This window comes from Camelus ferus, chromosome 3 (genome assembly GCF_009834535.1).
Source record: "Camelus ferus isolate YT-003-E chromosome 3, BCGSAC_Cfer_1.0, whole genome shotgun sequence".
Classification (NCBI taxonomy): domain Eukaryota; kingdom Metazoa; phylum Chordata; class Mammalia; order Artiodactyla; family Camelidae; genus Camelus; species Camelus ferus.
The window spans coordinates 22,612,811-22,627,535 of NC_045698.1; positions in this window are offsets into that span (position 1 = coordinate 22,612,811).

A 14,725-nucleotide genomic window follows, 5' to 3' on the forward strand; every position below is an offset into this window, starting at 1 on the left:
CTCCGCCGCTGACACCGCTCGCCCCGCCCAGGCCCGTAGGCCCCGCCCAGACCCGTGGGCCCCCGCCCACTCCGCGCGCCGGCGCAAGGAGTCGGAAACCCTCAGCCGGAGGCCACGCCCCGTCCGTTAGCGACCGGCCTGTCTGATTGGCAGATACTCGCCTTCCTAGATAGGCTCCATTCCCCTTTCTTGCGGCAAAGCCCTCCCCACGCGTTCTCTGATTGGCCAGAAGGCTCTGCCCGCGGAGGGCCACGCCAAGCCCCTTCTGGAATGAATCTGGAGAGACGTTTCCTCTGGCCAATCCAAAGAGCTTTGTCTCCGGACTCCCCGGTGATTGGATAGCAAGAATGTCGCCGTCGTCCGGAGAGCCTGCGGTCGCTTAAGTTGTGAGCATTGGTTCACTGCAGTCGTTTTCCCCGCTTTCCTTGCTGTTTTGGAATAAAACTTACAGAGGTGTAGTGTATCGAATCTCGCCAAATGAGTTTCAAGTCTACATCAGTGATGTTCCGGCTTACTATTTTAAATACAGTCAAAAATGAGGCAAGCCAAGTGTTAACAGGCACTTAGGAATAGATTTGAATGTTTGATCGTAAAAGGCTTTGTCGCCCTCATTTTTTCCCAGACTTTTTGGTTTGTTTCTTTGTGTTTCTAACAGAATATCAGAAGCCCTTAAGAGAATTCTTTTACCCACTCTCCCAAAGTAGCGATAAAACCCCTCATTTTTAGTGAAGATTGCAAAGAAAATTCATTTAAATTCGACATTTGGCGCCAAGCTCTGTGTTAGACACAGATGAATAAGACAAGACCCAGCTCTCAAGAAATTCAGTATAATGGGGAAAAAATTATTATTTGCAGTTAATTTTTTTGGCATCAGCCACTGTCCTAAGCATTAATCTCATCAACGGGTAAGGCTCTTTACCCTCTTCATCTTCATGACATCCCCCCTCACACCTCCAAAACCACTCCAAAGAAACATAAAATCCAAGCGAAAACGTGCCTATGTTAGGTAGTTAGATGGAAATGAGCACTGGACAGGGGGAGAGGAAGGGGAAAGGAACAATCCAGAACGCAAGGAACCTGAGCTGTCAATTAACCAGAGCACAAGGAACCTGAGTTGTCAATCAATCAACCAATCACCCTGAAACCAGGATATAAAAATAGGAAAAAGGAGGGCGCCATTTTTCCTCTCTTGGATTGGCCTGCTCCCAATTCTCGGGAGTGCACCATCTTTCACTAATTTTTTTTTTTTTTTTTTTTACTTTGCTAATAAAAATCTTGCTTATATCACGCTTTTTGTGTCTCGTCAAAAATCTTTTTTTCAGGTGACTAAGAACCGAGGTAATTTTATTTTCCTTTTCCCGGTACACTTTTGTGAACATAGGTCAGGACAAGACCTGTGGCCTCATCTCCAACCAGATTGCCATCCTTAAGCCTATCCAGTCCAGCAGCGCGGGAGCCACCACTAAGCTGCATTATCCTGGGTTTCCAAGAAGAAGAGCAGAAGCAAGTAATTTGCTCAGGTCTCATAAGTCACTGATAGAATGGGGATTCCAACCCAGGTGTGTCTGATTCCAAAGCCCATGTTCTGAACATTTATTATATAAATTAGGAAGGAGTACAGTGAAAGGGTGGTCAGTTCTACTTGGGAAGGCCAGCACTCCTTAGGGAGGTGCTGGGAATGAAGTTAACTGTGGGGACAAATAATATCACTTTATATGTCACAGCAGTTTTTACTTTTCAAAGTGTAATGGCAGGGCAGATTTTTACAGTCTGAACACATTTTTTACTTTCTTATTTTTCAAAGGACTTTCAACTTTCCATGATCTTCCACCAGAGTCATTATATTAGCACGGGTGCCTGTGGCCAGGGCTTGCTTCTTGGACACACAACTAGTGCAATCGTGTAGGGCCTGCTCTTAGAAGGCCTTGGGGTTTGATACTCTGCACTTTTGGCCTTCAAATTCTGAATCATTTTATCTTTAAATTTGTGTTTTTTAAGTGAAATTTGATGGGACGATGGAGCAAGCCCAGGGGTCTTGGGGCCTCAGCTCCTGTGCAGTCCCACTTACTGTTGGGGGCCCACTGTGCCCTGGCCCTCCCCAGCCAAACCTAAGACTGCTGCTGACCTGTGTCAGGGCAGCAAAGTGGTCTCATTGCCAGAGGAAGAGAGTTGTGTTCCTTCGTGGCTGTCTACCCCGTGCCCCCATGGGTGCCTGGACACTGACAAGGAGATGGTCAGGGACAATCAATAGCCCCCAATCCCTTCCAGTGTCCCTAGATGTGGTCAGAAGCCATCCCTGCCCTAGTTGGCAGCTCCATGGCAACTGGCCAGGGCCTCTCAACTGCTGTGGATTGAATGTGTCCCGTATCCCTGCAGATACCGAATGTGTCCAGGCACAGGGGCTCCAATCCCATAGAGGTCGCCCCCTACACCCTGCCGTGGGAAGGGGAATTGACTTCCCTGTCCTGGGCCAGGACTACATCTTCTTTTTGCACTGGCGCTGACTATGCCCTTTATTATCGGTGTCCTTGGGCAAGTTACTTCATCTCTCTGTGCCTCTATTTCTACCTAGGATGAAAGTCAGAGCAATAATGATTATGTTACGGTGGCTGAGGTTGGTTATGAAGGTTAAACAAGGTAATCCAAGTGATGCCTGGTGGGCAGCAGGTACTAATTAGGTGCTGGCTGACCTTAGTACAGTCCCGCCGAGCAGGCATAACTTGCCCCTTTTCCAGGACTGTAGGAAGAGAAGCAGAGTGATTTCTTCCAATGGTCAGCTCTAAGACTTTGTTAAACAAAGAGGTTTTGTTTTCTTGTTGGTTTCTGTTTTTAATTTCTGGCCCAATCCTTGGACTAGAAATAATGGCTTTGATTTCTAATCCACCGCATCCAGTTTCCCACCCTTCAAAACATCCTGAGTTATATATAATAATTAATTTATCCAGCTCTTCAGCACCCATTTTGTGATCAAATGGGTTTGCAATTAGATGATTCTGGAAACTTGACACAACCACTGTATCCATACCCTCTCGGAAATCTATAATAACCAGCACATGGGAAACGTTTGTGAAGACTGAAAGGCTGGTAGCTTCCAGGACACTTTCGACTCTTTCAGTGATAAAAATGCACTTTCTTAAAGGAGCAGTAAGGGAATGAAGGCAGGGGATAAGCCAACACCTGTTTCCGTCTTGCTCTCCAGCTATCAGCCTATTTTCACTTGATTGTTAGGGTGTGGATCAAACCTCCTTGGGAGAGTCCCTCCCACCTGACTAAAAAATTCTTGTCATGCTGATGTCAAATAGTTCTCCATTTATTAATAAACACAAATGGTAGCCCCAGACTTTGAAATATTTTAATTTACACACAATATTTAAGGTCACTCCTTTCTCCTAATACTGCCCTAAGCTTCCTTGGAGAATTATAAATAGGAACAAATCTTAGCTCACATAGAAACGAGTGCCAACCAAAGGCAGTGCGGTTTCTTCCCACAGACAACTGAAGCCAACAGTGTCCTCCCAGGTAGGGGCAACGGTTTCCCTCTGGCAGGTAGTTAAAGCTGGATATTTGCATTTCCTCCTCTCTGGAGTCACTTGAAGCCGCCTACTTGTGTGTGTGTTCACCTTTATTTGACAGGTACCAGGCACATAGTAGGGATTCAGTAAATGATTGCAGCTGAGTGAAAGGGTATTGGATGAAAAACGTCCTGGGCAGCAATTGATTTGTAAGTGATGGAAGCAAGAATTCAGACCTTAGCACGTGGTGGGAGGGTAGGGCTCATTGGTAGAGTGTGTGCTTTGCATGCAAGAGGTCCTGGGTTCAATCCCCAGTACCTCCATTAGGGGAAAAAAACCCTCTAGCATCCAGGCTAGGGCCTGCCCTCTTCTTTCACTGAAAATAGAAAATCCTTAGCTTCCTGCAGCAACCATGGGTCTTCAAGCCCTCCTCCAAGGGTGGTGAGGAATAAACCTAGATTGAGAAGCACTTTGATTTTTCTCAGTCTCGTGGTGTCATAATGTGAGGGCCTGCTGTAGAGACTCAGTGACTGTAGACAAGGACTTCCTGGTGATTTTTTTTTCTTTCACACACGCACAGCCTCAACTGATCACATGGTAGAGGGCCCGATGAGTCTATTCCCTGATCTGTAGTGTGTCTTCTTCAAAACATAAGTTAATATTTTAACACAAGAAACTAATTCAAAAAGATGCATGCACCCCAATTTCATAGCAGCTCTGTTTACAATAGCCAAGACATGGAAGCAACCTAAATGTCCATTGACAGATGACTGGATAAAGAAGATATGAGATATATATATATTTATATTTTTATATATGTATTTATTATTTATAAATATATATATATTTATACACAGGCACATACATACACATACATATAATGGAATACTACTCAGCCATTAAAAAAGAGTAAAATAATGCCATTTGCAGCAACATGGATGTACCTGCAGATTGTCATACTAAGTGAAGAAAGCCAGAAAAAGAAAGAAAAATACTGTATGATATCACTTATATGAGGAACCTAAAAAAACGAGACAAATGAATTAATTTACAAAACAGAAACAGACTCACAGACATAGAAAACAAATTTGTGGTTACCAGGAGGGAAAGGAGTGAGTGGAGGCATAAATTGGGAGTTTGGGATTTGCAGATACTAACTACTTTATATAAAAGTGCTATAAAGGTCCTACTTTATAGCACAGGGAACTATATTTAATACCTTGTAATGATCTATAATGATAAAGAATATGAAAAGGAATATATATATGTATAATTGAATTACTATGCTGTATACCAGAAATTAACATGACATTGTAAACCAACTGTACTTCAATTAAAAAAAAAAGTTAATGGTCTGATTCATCTATTCATTAAATAAAGGTTTACCGATAGTCTGCTGTGACTGTCTTCCAGCATCTTCCAGCCTCTTTCAATAAGACAGGTAGTTCTTGAAAGCAGGGATAGTCTCCTCTATACCTAGCCCCTAACTATGCATTGCACGCTACAGTATTAAGTGAGCCCTCAGTGTAATGGATCAGAGAAGGACTAGAGAAGCAGGGATTTTCATCCATTACCTGGGGGAGGGATGTAAATTGATGGGTCAAGAGGGAGGGCAGTTGTGCAATAGCCATCAAAAATTGTGTCAGGAATGTCACTTCTAAAAATGTATGCTGCAGGGACACTTACACATGTGAAATACCACATGTCCAAGCTTACTCTCTACAGCAATTTTTGTAACAACACAAGATTGGAAATAGCCTAAAGGGTCATCAATAGGGATGGGTTTAATAAATTACAGTACAGCCAAGGAATGAGATTCTCTGCCTCTGTAAAAAAAAAGAATGAGAATGTTCTTTAGGTCGAAGCTGTCAAGTTTAGTCGTTAAAGCAAATATTCTAGAGTCAGACTGCCTGGGTTCAAGTCCTGCCTCCACCTGTTACTAGAGGTGTGACGTTTAGGCATTTATCTTCTTGGACCTCAGTTTTCTCACCTATAAAAATGAGGGTGACAGAGATAATAATGGCACTGGCGTCATAGGATTGTTGTGAGGATTAAAGGAGTTAATAAAGTGTTTAAAGTGTTGGCATATAAGGTATAAGAGCCAAGCTATAGTCAGTAATTAAAGCAAGGCACCCAACAGTATGCAGAGTAGGCTAGCATTTGTGTAAGAAAAGATGGAAATAAAGACTCTGTAGACCCAGCTCTGGGTGTTTGCATAAACATCTTTGGGTAGATACAAAGGGAACTATGGCATTAGTTGCCTTTGGGAAATGCACATTTGGAAGAGAGATTGAAAGGAGAGTTTTTATTGTATACTCTTTAATACCTTTGGATTTTGAACCATGAGAATCATTAACTAGCTCAATAATAAATAAATTAAAATTATACACACACACAGCTATCTTATGTAGCTTTTTAACATTGAGGGGAAAGTCATAGAACACAAAATTAGCCATTTTAAAGTGAACAATTAAAATGCATTGAATTTTAACTTTAAAAACAAGAGCTTTTAACAAGACCTTGCCATTTTCTGTCTCTGTTCACTTCCCATTGGTCCCCAAATCATTCCCCCCATCAAGGTCTACTCCCTGTGCCACCACCTCTTTGGAGATTCCATTGTCCTCGGAGACTGTTGGAAGCAGTCTAGACCTCTTCTGAATTTCTAAGCATCTGAAATCTGTATGCTGCCTTGACCCGTGAACTTGAATATGTCTTAGAATCAGTGCAATAGGTCCACGTCTTTGTCTTCCTCCCTAGAGCTATGCCAGGGGCATCCCTTGGTCGGAGGAAGCCCCCCTCCCCCAGTGCTTCTCAGTACTCCCTACAGTACTGTCCTCAGTGCTTTGTAGAGATCCTTGGATGGATGGAAGAGCCTTCAGAACCTGACTGAAGCACTGAACATTCCTGAATCCTGGAAGCCTCTGGGACAAGGAAACTGTGCCCTCTACAGGACTATTTAAAAAGTGGTGGTGAGGAAGGTGTTCTCGGCACAGGCTGGGGAGTCCTCTCAGCTGGGGCACAGGTTAAGGGAATTGATAGAGGAAGAGGCCAAGCCGTTCCCTCCCTGTCCTCCTCTACCGGGCCTCCTCTGAGCTCCATTACTGGGTCCACAACTATGTGAAGCGTGCAGTGGAAACACAGCTTGAGTTAGCTGCTGGGCCACTCCGAGAGGCTGCAGGACAACTCCCAGAGCTGGAAAAAAATACATTTTGAAGAGCCATAGGGGAGAAAGTTGGTGGGGGGAGGTTGTCACAGAACCCGGAGAAGTAAAATAACTTGCCCAAGATCACACCACCCTGAGAGCTATTTCTGTAACAATCTGATTTCTGAACATGAATTCTAAGCCACAGTGCTCTGATGCAGGCGACTTAATCTGGTTATTTCTCAGCTTTATTTTTGTCACTTTAAGTCTTCTAAGCCCCTCCCAGTCCACATCAGGGCTCCCTTCCATGTGTCTTCTCTGCTCTCCGCGCTGAATTGAAACTCTAGGAATTACAAAACCCCAGCCAGGCCCCAGCTGCCCATCTCCCTGACCTGGTCCCAGTGCTCGTCCTTTGTCTTCTTGGGCACAGAAGATGCCTGGTTCAGAGGGTGCCGACTTGGGCCTGCAGTCACTTCCTCCCATCCCCCTGCAGCTGGCTGGCACAGTGTCCCTCAGTGATGCAGCTAAGAGCTCATCCCTGGGGGTGGTTTGTACCCTATCCTTGACTACACGTGCCCATTTCCTCTGCCGGGCAGCATCCCAACAGCACCTTGGCTGTATCTCCTAATTAATTTTTAGGTCTCACTTGCTGGCGGCGGGGTAGGGGGCATGGAAAAATGTGGACCATTTCCAAATTCCTTGGGAGACAAGAAGAGTAAAGGGACTTTTGCAAGCTCTCCAGCACCTGGAAGGGCCATGCCACCATTTCAACTACTCTATGCCAGGGGTGGTGGGGGGAGTGTCAGCAGGGCTACCACACTCCAAAAGTCCCCCAGGGGGCTGCCAGACTCTTCTCTTAGTTCCCAAAATGAGAGGGTAACTGTGGGGCAGGTGGTCAGTGCAGAGACACTTCCTGCTTCTCACTCTGCTATTTCTCTCCCAAGCTAGCCTCTCCCCCAGCTCAGAGCCCTGGGTATCTGTGTGTGTGTGTGTGTGTGTGTGTGTGTGTGTCTGGAACAGGAGGGAGGAAGCGGCAAGCAGAAAAACCTGTTATTTTGGTTGGCTCTTCATTTCAGATTTCTCTTGACTCATTGTAGAATAATGGAAGTCAAGAAAGATCTGGTGTCTGATTCAGGGACGCTCTCCAGGAGAGGCAATGAAAAAAGCTTGTTGATGTCTCAGATTATTAAGATTGACAGAACTTAATGCTTTACATGTCATCCAAGCCTATGAAGGCTGTGTATCATAAAATTAAAAGGGTGTGTTATTCCCTCTTGAATGTTAACTGAGATCAAGGCATCAAGTTTAGATCTTAGAATGTCAGCTACTACAGAGCTGGCTGGAGACAAGCGAGGGACCTGGCATCCAGGACGTCTATTCTCTAATTTGAAGAAAAACACAACTGACTGATTCTCTTCCTTCCCAATTTTGCTCGTGGCTGAATCTGTTTTGAAAATCTGGAAGAACAGTGGGAAGACACCTCTACTCCACAGAGGAGGGTCACATGTGTTCTGAGCCTGATGAGCTCAGAGGGAAGAAGGAAGCTGTTGCTCCCCTTAAGGGCTGGGAGAACCTTCTCAGATCAAAGCAGGAGGAGCGTGCCTCCTTACTGGGATATTTGATCTTCACTCAAAGTGCAGCCAGGCCTGTTTTCAGCTTGGCTAACCATCCCCACTCACTGAAAACCTGAAAGGCTTATTGTTCAGGTGCTGTAAAAGGACACAGAGAGTGTGAAAAGCCTTCTGTTTTCTGTTTGAGATAGTCATTTCTCCCAAGGTTAAAATGTAATCAAAACTGTTTTTTAAAAATCCTTTTTGCCCAAAGGCAAAACCAACCAACCAAACAAGCAAAACATAAGGAACAGAATGGCTGAGCTGCAAAGAAACATCTCAATATTTTCTGCAGGGTGACTTTCCTGCTTGAGCATTGAAATCAGCGGCCATTTCCCCATTTCCCTATTTCCCTCCAGAACACTGGAGTCTATTCACCATTCATTCACCTTAGTCTCTGGAGCAGAATCTGAGGGCAGCCAAGTAAAGCACCAAGCAAGGCAATGCCAGGCTTTGCAAATATCTTACGCAGGCTTAAGAAGCCTGAAAAGAAGTCTTATGACTCAGCTGAACTGGGGAAGGGAAAAAAAAGCAGCTCCTTCTCTCTCCTTATGTGAGACAACATCAATGAAAGAGAAAATACTAAGAGAAATTTAATTTGCAACCACGGATGTGGTCAGAATAACAATTCATTTTTAGAAGTCCCTCTGCTCTGCCTTGTTCCTGGTGCCCTCATATTACCCAGTGACACCTTCTCCCATCCCAAGGAAAGGCTCACCCCTCTTCTCATAGGCCTGTGAGGCTGACCTCAGAGGGAGCAGGAGCTGCACTATGGAGAGGTGAGAGTGAGTGCTTTGCTCTGGCAGTTACAGGACAGGTTCTCATATAGGGAGTAGCAAGAGATGAGGCTTGAGAGACAGGTTGGAGCTACAGTTTATGGGGCCCTGAAGGACATGCTAAGGATTTTGGGGTTTATCCTTAGGCATGTGGAGCTATTGGAAAGTTTTTACTCAATTTTTTTCTTTTTAAAGAATTATGATGTAGTAATTATTTAAGAATTATTCAGTAATCATTTTCTATTACATAGTTAAAGTTATTTTAGAAACAGAGATTAGCAAATCTTCTCATCAAATAGAAATAAAAGCCCCAAACTGAATAAGCTATAATCATACTTCACAGGTGTAGTCACTGGGAACGTTTTGGGGAAGAATGGTCTGTATATACATGCTTCTCTATTAAAACAAAAAGGGATAATTCTTCACACGTTTTTATAGTCTGATTTTTCTTATTAAACATTATAAAGTAAATTTCTTTATGTGTTAGTCTCCTACATAGTTGATTTCACCTTTTTTCCTGACCTAACATTCTTGAGGGAGAGAGCAGCCGGGGTCAAATGAGTGGGTTTTAAGGAGAGGGTGCTCCTCTGTAAGATCATTTACATGATTAAGCTGTATTTCATTAAAACACTTGTGGACATTTTAATTGTTTCTAATCTTACATACTTGATGGTAATGCTTCAGTAAATATATTTGAATTTATAGTTTTGTGTACTTGTCTGATTAGATTTAATTTTTTTTTTTTAATGGAAAAACAGGTGGAAAATTCTATTTGAGCCAAATTTGAGGATTATAACCAGGGAACAGCATCTCAGAAAGATCCAAGAACTATTCCCTAGATATATATTTTTTATTATTATTATTTTGGGAAGGGGAAGGTTATTAGGTTTATTTACTTATTCTTGGAGGAGGTACTAAGGATTGAACCCGGGACCTCATGCATGTTAAGCATGCGCTCTACCACTTGAGCTCTGCCTTCCCCTGTTAGATTTAATTCTTTAAGATAAATTCTTTGAAGTTCAGTTGCTGGGTCAAAGGCTGTAACTGATATTTGCATTAAAAAGAAAAAAGATAATTCAGATGTCGACGGAGCTGGTGCCCTTGCCTTTGAGATCTTGGTATTATTTAATACTTTCAAGCTTTATAGTCTTTGTCAATCTTGTCAACAAAAAGCCTATTCCATTTTTTAGATTTTTATTTATTTGATTACTAGTAAGACTGAAAATTTGTTTTCATCTGGCTATTGGCCATTTATATTTCTTTTGAGAATATATGTTTCTTCTGAGAATTGCCCAGCCATGTTTATTACTCACTTACCCTTTTAAAGAAGTTTGTATCTTATTATTTATTACCAAAGTATCCCTACTCATTGTCAAATCACCTGAATCAGTGGAAAAAGTCACTCAGAATGTAATAATCCAGAGATAAACAATGTTAATAGTTTTAACTTAGGACTTTTCTATGTGTGTGTGTCTGTGTGTGCATATATGGATGCATGCATTGCAAAAGTGGATTCTTACACAGATTCCAGTTTTACATACATTATTTGTGAAGATCTCAGCATGTCAATAAACACAGATCATTATTTGTAATGACCCACTACACAGATCTCCCATTTTTCCAATTCTTGACAATTTAGGTAGTAAATCTTTATGCCTGTGTCCAATTCTTTTCTTAGTGGTATCAGATTCAAGTGATTTGAATGTCTTTATTAATATCAACTCTTTGCTAAATTATGTTGTAATAGTTTCCCCAGTTATTTGTCTTTAAATTTTATAGTTTCATATCTTTAATACTAAAATTCATGTGTTGGTTGATTTTCATACTGAACCAGCCTTGCATTTCCCAGATAAACTCCACCGGTTGTGGTAATTATTCTTTATATGTATTGCTAGATTTGACTTGATAAATCTTTTGTTAAGGATTCTTCATTCTAATTTCATCAGGTATATTGGTCTAAGTTTTCTTTGAACTATTTCTACCTAGTTTTGGTATCAGGGTAATACTGGCCTCATAAGTTGGGGTTGAAAGCTGAAAAAAAGTTACTATAATTATTATAGTATTATTTATAAATAACTTTATGGAATCACTTGCCCGAGCTCCTTCCTCTCCCCAATCTTTCCAGAATGTTCCTGTTCCCTAGGATTTCCCTTCTCAAGCCTAGGGCCAGAAATCTGGGGCTTTAGTTATCTCATTCTTCCACTCACTTCTATGGCTGCACTCATGTCCAAGGCGAAGCAGTGAGTCTACCGCTGGAAGGGGAAATACGGCAAAACTGTCTGATGATATTTCAGTTCTAGTCGTCTCGAATCTGCCTATTAACTATGTTTCAGGGTCCTCAAATTGCTTCTATGCATTTTATCCAGATTTTATAGTTGAATTCAGAGAGAGAGACAGGGAGGAGGGTGCTTACTTCATCTTCTCAGGAACTGGAACCCATACATTTGGTTTCAATGAGTAATTCAGTTGTAGCTCCCCCTCCACTTCACCATATACTAAGCCCTCTCCTTTTTCATCCCTTTTGAGGTACACTAGTTCATAAAAAGAAAAAATTTGAGAACTAATACAATTAAGAATTTTGCCATCAAGAACATATTTTCCTTTAGCCCACCTTTGTTGTCTTCAATTCCCACAGCCTTTTCTTCCCTCTCTTTCTCTTAGTCCCACCAAAGAACAGACAGGAAGACAGGCAGTCTGCTCCCATGTGACAGATTTTCAGGACATAGGTTTTGATCTCTGCTCTGAAATAAAGGATTCCCTTGAGGCTGTAGCTTGCATAAATTTCAGGCCTTCCTGATACTTCTCTTGAAACAATCAATGAAGGAAGCGCGTTAAACGTTTCTTTATGACTGTCCTTTATCTTAAGTGTGGGAGACATCAAGCATCCTAGTGCATAGGAAATACATGATTACAGAATTGAAGAATTTTGGAACTGCCAATAATTGTAGAGATTGTCTTCACCTCAGTTTAACATGTGATTGTACATGAAAATTGGAAGAGTCCATAGGTAAAATGTCTAGGATCTGAAATATAATAAAACCAAATGCTCACAGGGCCAGTCTGGTAGACAAAATAAGGGAGTAGAGGCTTTGGTAAACTGTCCGGAATAGGCTTTGTCTTAAACTTGTCCTCTAGAGAGAATAGCCATTACTCTCATCATAGGAACACATGCCCTATGTCATCAGGTCTTCCAATTTTTCAAGGGAAGTCAAATTGGGGTTTTAGTGTGAAATCTTTACTATTGGCTCAGTGTTCCTAATAGTGTTTGCACCAAATGAGACACAGCTATATCCTGTACATAGTGCATTAGATACCATTTTTTACTTTTGGCCCAGTAAAGGTTAAAATACAGAGCAAAGGAGATGGAATTCACTCCTTTTTTCCTATTCTTACTTACACACTGACCTCTGAAAGAGCTATATAGCTTTGTAAGTTCTTTAGAATGAAGAGGGTAAAATAAAGGCTGACGGGTAGGTCTCTGAAGCAGACCAAAATTGGGATGCTTAAAATCTATTTGTACACCATGTCTTAAGCATTCAAATTCTGTAGAAAGAGGTTTTGACTAAAAGACACATCTATAGGAGGTATATAGTAGCATAAAGATTAAAAGCTCAGGCTTTGAAGTCAACAGGACTCTCCAAGTATGTAGCTTTTTGATGATCTGACACATACAAAATGAGAGATTCAAACAAGCTTTTATTATGACAACAAGTTACTTAACCTCAAACACTGGTTTGCTCATGTATAATGAATACCTACCTAGCAAGGTTGTGAGGACGAAATCAAATACACCATTTTAGCACAGTGAAGTGGAGTTGCCTTAAGTTCTTTTGAGTAGTGATGGCATGATCCAATTGCTGCTTTAGGACGAATAATCTGGGGGTTGTAGGCTGAATAGTGTAGAGACTGGAGGCAGAAAGATAAAAAGCAAGGCGAGTTTGGATAAAGAGAGACAGGATTTGGAAATAAATTTAAGAAAAGGAATATCTAAAGCTTGGGAGACGGATAAGATCATCAATGGCACGTACACATACAGAAGATGCTGCTGACAGAACCATGCGAAGTGCTTCAGCTGACCCTTGAACAAAGCAGTGGGGAGAGGTTAGGGGAGCTGACCCTCTGCACTCGTCGACCATCCGCATCCTCTGCATCCACGGACTGTGCAGTACTGTGATATTTACCATTGAAAAACATCTACGTGTAAGTGCACCAGCACAGTTCAAACCCATGCAGTCAAGGGTCGACTGTACTTAGAAGCTGCAGAAGCCGAGGAATGTTGAGAGGTATGAGTAAAAAACCCAGGAAAACAGGGAAAAGTTGAGGTGTAGAAAAACCAGCACCCATTTTTCTAATCTTATTCCTATCTGTATTTTGACTGCCATGAAATAATTCTTATCAACTTTTTAAGCAACTAGCCATTTAGTTCTGTTCAAATGGTCTTTACTAGGTACATGGACCAATAGTATAAAAGCAACTTAAAACTTGGAAAAGATGTTCTTATACCTAGTACTAGGACCTTTAACCAGAATCTTAAATAGGTGGTTATAATTTTGAACATGGGCAACAACTTTGCAAGTGACCCCCATCCATTTTATTGTTGCAGTTAATGTTTTAAAAAAGCTATTTTATCAATTTTTTTTCCAGAGCTATCCATATTAGAAGATACTTAACAATCCTTTCTCCTATATCACCTCTTATATCTCCTGCTCTGTTTCCAACTCCATGCCATGATTTTGAACAAATTCACTATCTTGGTCTCTCTCTTTTGAACATCACATTAAAACAAAAGCCCAGAACTGAACAGCAGACTCCAGATGTGGTGCGACTAACACCAAGTGTAGGAAGACTATATCTCTCATTTTGGATTATCACTCAGATAAAGGATACAAGGAAGCTCCTTCTCTGTTAAAAGGTTTGCAGTGCCATCTCACCAAAAGGAGTTGTGATTGGTAATGCAGGTTTTAAGTTCCAGCCCTCCACAGTATGTATTAGCAAAAGGCAGGCCTTCTGTTTTTGTCTATACCACAATGCACACTAAGTCACACTGAAGTACAAATTGCTCTTTTTAAACAGCTTATGGCAAAGCTCAAGGTAAATTACAACACCGTGGACTTTTTTTCTCACCAGGAACCTGTCATACTGCATTATCCTGTCTTTGATATAGGGCTCACATTGATCCAAGCCCCAGGTATGTTCTCTGCCATTTTCCCTTTCTACTTCTGAACTCTTTTAGTATTTTGTGTATTTTAAGAGTGATTAATCAGTTGAGACCAATTTAACTGCCTTCGCACACTTTCTTTCAACAAATTACTTTCTTTTTAAAGTATTTCACATTAGCTTACTGAACTGATTAAACAGTCCTTTCCAAACTGAAGACCTCTGGTACCGTTATCTTACTTGGGATTGCATTAGGATAATGTGAATACAATAGCTTTGTATTTAACATAGGACCAGTTTAAGCATTGTTCAAAAATATTACTAAAGCTTTTAAATTGCTTCCTATTTTCAGATTTTTTTTAACATCTATTACTAAGCAAGATAAAGGAGAACTGAAATTAACAAGACTACAGTTTACTAAAATTACCTGGACAAAAACTAATCAGTAACATTGCTTAAGGAATAGGGAGATTATGATTTCCTGACTATCACAATTAACTTGCTATATTATGTGCCTGATAGTATCTT